The sequence below is a fragment of the Anomaloglossus baeobatrachus genome, chromosome 2 (genome assembly GCF_048569485.1).
Source record: "Anomaloglossus baeobatrachus isolate aAnoBae1 chromosome 2, aAnoBae1.hap1, whole genome shotgun sequence".
NCBI lineage: Eukaryota > Metazoa > Chordata > Amphibia > Anura > Aromobatidae > Anomaloglossus > Anomaloglossus baeobatrachus.
In genome coordinates, this window is record NC_134354.1 from 344,062,121 (window position 1) to 344,067,070 (window position 4,950).

General features: G+C 36.8%; 2 non-coding genes across 2 annotated transcripts; both read left to right on the forward strand.

Moving 5' to 3' along the window:
- The first annotated feature begins 1,037 nt into the window (after positions 1-1,037).
- On the forward strand, positions 1,038-1,110 carry TRNAV-AAC (transfer RNA valine (anticodon AAC)). Its single transcript has one exon. It is a non-coding gene; the product is annotated as a tRNA-Val (tRNA).
- A 1,627-nt stretch (positions 1,111-2,737) lies between these two features.
- TRNAV-CAC (transfer RNA valine (anticodon CAC)) lies at positions 2,738-2,810 on the forward strand. Its single transcript has one exon. It is a non-coding gene; the product is annotated as a tRNA-Val (tRNA).
- The last annotated feature ends 2,140 nt before the right edge of the window (positions 2,811-4,950 follow it).

A 4,950-nucleotide genomic window follows, 5' to 3' on the forward strand; every position in this document is an offset into this window, starting at 1 on the left:
AAGCACTCTCAAAAATACGCGTGCCTTTCCCGTCCCCTGGCTGACCCAGGGGAAGAAAAGTCCTCTGAGAGCCATGTCCACATTGTCAGTGGACAGACACGTGTGCTTATCTGCCAGCAGACCCACAGCAGCACTGAAGACAGGTTCCGAGAGAACGCTGGCTGCAGGACACGACAAGATCCCCAAGACGTACGTGGCGAGCTCAGGCAATTTATCAACATTGGAAGCCTAAAATGAGCAGGGCTCAAGTTGCACAATAATGGAATCGATGTTTCCTTGCATATACTCATATATCTGTGTGTCCTACTCTTTTTCCTTGTCCAGCTCTTTTGTTTTCGCATGAGTATATGTCCTTGTCACTTTCCCATGTGTTGTGAGTTGTTTGTGACCTTTTGGACACCTTTGAGGGTGTTTTCTAGGTGTTTTTCTGTGTTTGTGATTGCCTGCCATTGTTTCCTATGCAGTTCGAGTTTGGTTCGTCGAACGTTCGACGAACCGAACTCGAACGGGAGGTCCGTTCGGCGAACCAACCTCGAGCCGAACCGCGACCGGTTCGCTCATCTCTAGTCATCACGTCTGCTTCACACGCAGAAGGTCCTGGGTTCAATCCCCAGTGAAACCAATCTGTTTTCGCTGTTGAAGTAATTTGCTATCAACCTGTAATATATAAAATTCTTGGTTTCGTTGCCAAATGACAATACATTTTGGCTTCCATCACAAAGAGGACTACTATTTTGGGTTTCTTTTTTATTGTCCATTTTAGCAGAAAACATAATCCCATATTATAAAAATCCTGTTTGTTTAAAAATATATAGTTCCCATAAATACAAAAGCAAACGACTAAACTGTGTAGAAAAAAGTAACACATTCAATGTAAACTTCAATTTAAGCAATATCCCTTTGTAGGAATAAAACTGGTAAAATATGTAATAAAAATTGTAAATGTTTCATTACCAAAAATACTTTCCCTCAGCAATAAAAAGGCCCCGTCAGTCACAATTCTGCTCTGCTAGCCAATACACAGTAACTTTTCATCAGGTTTCATAGTGTAGTGGTCATCACGTCTGCTTAACACGCAGAAGGTCCTGGGTTCAATCCCCAGTGAAACCAGTCTCTTCTTGGTGTTGAAATAATACCCTATCCAACTGCAATACATGAAGTTCTTGGCTTTGTTGCCGAATGACGGGATGTTTTAGCTTCCATAACCAATGGAACTACGAATTTTTTTTTTTCCTGGCAATCAAATTTCGTCTCTAATTGCCATTACTTTGCAGGAATCACAGGTTTTAAAGTGTGGTGGTCATCAAGTCTGCTTCATATGCAGAACGTTCTGGGTTCAATACCCAGTGAAACCAATCTGTTTTCGGTGTTGAAGTAATTTCCTATCAACCTGTAAAGAATGAAATTCTTGGTTTCATTGCCAAATGACAATACATTTTGGCTTCTATCACAAGGAGAACTACGATTTTGGGTTTCTTTTTTATTGAACATTTTAGCAGAAAACATAATCCCATATTATAACAATCCTGTTTGTTTCAAAATTTATAGTTCCCATAAATACAAAAGCAAACGATTAAACTGTGTAGAAAAAAGTAACACATTCAATGTAAACTTCAATTTAAGCAATATCCCTTTGTAGGAATAAAACTGGTAAAATATGTAATAAAAATTGTAAATGTTTCATTACCAAAAATACTTTCCTTCAGCAATAAAAGGCCCCGTCAGTCACAATTCTGCTCTGCTAGCCAATACACAGTAACTTTTCATTAAGATTCATAGTGTAGTGGTCATCACGTCTGCTTAACACGCAGAAAGTCCTGGGTTTAATCCCCAGTAAAACCAGTCTGTTCTTGGTGTTGAAATAATACCTTATCCAACTACAATACATGAAGTTCTTGGCTTTGTTGCCGAATGATGGGATGTTTTAGCTTCCATAACCAACAGAACTACGAATTTTTTTTTTTTCCTGGCAGTCAAAACTCGTCTCTAATTGCCATTACTTTGCAGGATGTCACAGGTTTTAAAGTGTGGTGGTCATCAAGTCTGCTTCATATGCAGAACGTTCTGGATTCAATACCCAGTTAAACCAATCTGTTTTCGGTGTTGAAGTAATTTCCTTTCAACCTGTAAAGTATGAAATTCTTGGTTTCGTTGCAAAATGACAATACATTTTGGCTTCTATCACAAGGAGAACTACGATTTTGAGTTTCTTTTTTATTGAACATTTTAGCAGAAAACATAATCCCATATTATAAAAAAACCTGTTTGTTTTAAAATATATAGTTCCCATAAATACAAAAGCAAACGACTAAACTATGTAGAAAAAAGTAACACATTCAATGTAAACTTCAATTTAAGCAATATCCCTTTGTAGGAATAAAACTGGTAAAATATGTAATAAAAATTGGAAATGTTTCATTACCAAAAACACTTTTCTTCAGCAATAAAAAGGCCCCATCAGTTACAATTCTGCTCTGCTTGCCAATACACAGTAACTTTCCAGAAGGTTTCATAGTGTAGTAGTCATCACGTCTGCTTAACACTGGTTCAATCCCCAGTAAAAGCAATCTGTTCTTGGTGTTGAAATAATACCCTATCAAACTACAATATATGAAGTTCTTGGCTTTGTTGCCGAATGATGGGATGTTTTGGCTTCCATCACCAACAGAACTAATATTTTTTTTCCCCTGGCTGTCAAAACTCGTTTTCAATTGCCATTGCTTTGCAGGATTTCACAGGTTTCATAGTGTAGTGGTCATCACGTCTGCTTCACACGCAGAAGGTCCTGGGTTCAATCCCCAGTGAAACCAATCTGTTTTCGCTGTTGAAGTAATTTGCTATCAACCTGTAATATATAAAATTCTTGGTTTCGTTGCCAAATGACAATACATTTTGGCTTCCATCACCAACAGAACTAATAATTTTTTCCCCTGGCTGTCAAAACTCGTTTTCAATTGCCATTGCAATTGCAGGTTTCAAAGTGTAGTAGTCATCACGTCTGCTTCACACGCAGAATGTCCTGGGTTCAATCCCCAGTAAAGACAAGCCGTTTTTGCTGTTGAAGTAATTTGCTATCAACCTGTAATATCTAAAATCCTTGCTTTCATTGCCAAATGACAATACATTTTGGCTTCCATCACAAAGAACTACGATTTTGGCTTTCTTTTTTATTGACCATTTTAGCAGAAAACATAATCCCATATTATAAAAATCCTGTTTGTTTTAAAATATATAGTTCCCATAAATACAAAAGCAAACGACTAAACTGTGTAGAAAAAAGTAACACATTCAATGTAAACTTCAATTTAAGCAATATCCCTTTGTAGGAATAAAACTGGTAAAATATGTAATAAAAATTGTAAATGTTTCATTACCAAAAATACTTTCCTTCAGCAATAAAAAGGCCCCGTCAGTCACAATTCTGCTCTGCTAGCCATTACACAGTAACTTTTCATTAGGATTCATAGTGTAGTGCTCATCACGTCTGCTTAACACGCAGAAAGTCCTGAGTTTAATCCCCAGTAAAACCAGTCTGTTCTTGGTGTTGAAATAATACCCTATCCAACTGCAATACATGAAGTTCTTGGCTTTGTTGCCGAATGACGGGATGTTTTAGCTCCCATAACCAACGGAACTACGAATTTTTTTTTTTTCCTGGCAGTCAAATTTTGTCTCTAATTGCCATTACTTTGCAGGAATCACGGGTTTTAAAGTGTGGTGGTCATCAAGTCTGCTTTATATGCAGGAAGTTCTGGGTTCAATACCCAGTGAAACCAATCTGTTTTCGGTGTTGAAGTAATTTCCTCTCAACCTGTAAAGTATGAAATTCTTGGTTTCGTTGCCAAATGACAATACATTTTGGCTTCTATCACAAGGAGAACTACGATTTTGGGTTTCTTTTTTATTGAACATTTTAGCAGAAAACATAATCCCATATTATAACAATCCTGTTTGTTTCAAAATTTATAGTTCCCATAAATACAAAAGCAAACGTTTAAACTGTGTAGAAAAAAGTAACACATTCAATTTAAACTTCAATTTAAGCAATATCCCTTTGTAGGAATAAAACTGGTAAAATATGTAATAAAAATTGTAAATGTTTCATTACCAAAAACACTTTTCTTCAGCAATAAAAAGGCCCCATCAGTTACAATTCTGCTCTGCTTGCCAATACACAGTAACTTTCCAGAAGGTTTCATAGTGTAGTAGTCATCACGTCTGCTTAACACTGGTTCAATCCCCAGTAAACGCAATCTGTTCTTGGTGTTGAAATAATACCCTATCAAACTACAATATATGAAGTTCTTGGCTTTGTTGCCGAATGATGGGATGTTTTGGCTTCCATCACCAACAGAACTAATATTTTTTTTCCCCTGGCTGTCAAAACTCGTTTTCAATTGCCATTGCTTTGCAGGATTTCACAGGTTTCATAGTGTAGTGGTCATCACGTCTGCTTCACACACAGAAGGTCCTGGGTTCAATCCCCAGTGAAACCAATCTGTTTTCGCTGTTGAAGTAATTTGCTATCAACCTGTAATATATAAAATTCTTGGTTTCGTTGCCAAATGACAATACATTTTGGCTTCCATCACAAAGAGAACTACTATTTTGGGTTTCTTTTTTATTGTCCATTTTAGCAGAAAACATAATCCCATATTATAAAAATCCTGTTTGTTTAAAAATATATAGTTCCCATAAATACAAAAGCACGGTAACTTTTCATCAGGATTCATAGTGTAGTGGTTATCATGTCTGCTTAACACGTAGAAGGTCCTGGGTTTAATCCCCAGTAAAACCAGTCTGTTCTTGGTGTTGAAATAATACCCTATCCAACTATAATATATGAATTTCTTGGCTTTGTTGCCGAATAACAGGATGTTTTGTCTTCCATCACCAACAGAACTTTGAATTTTTTTTTTTTTCCCTGGCGGTCAAAACTCGTCTCCAATT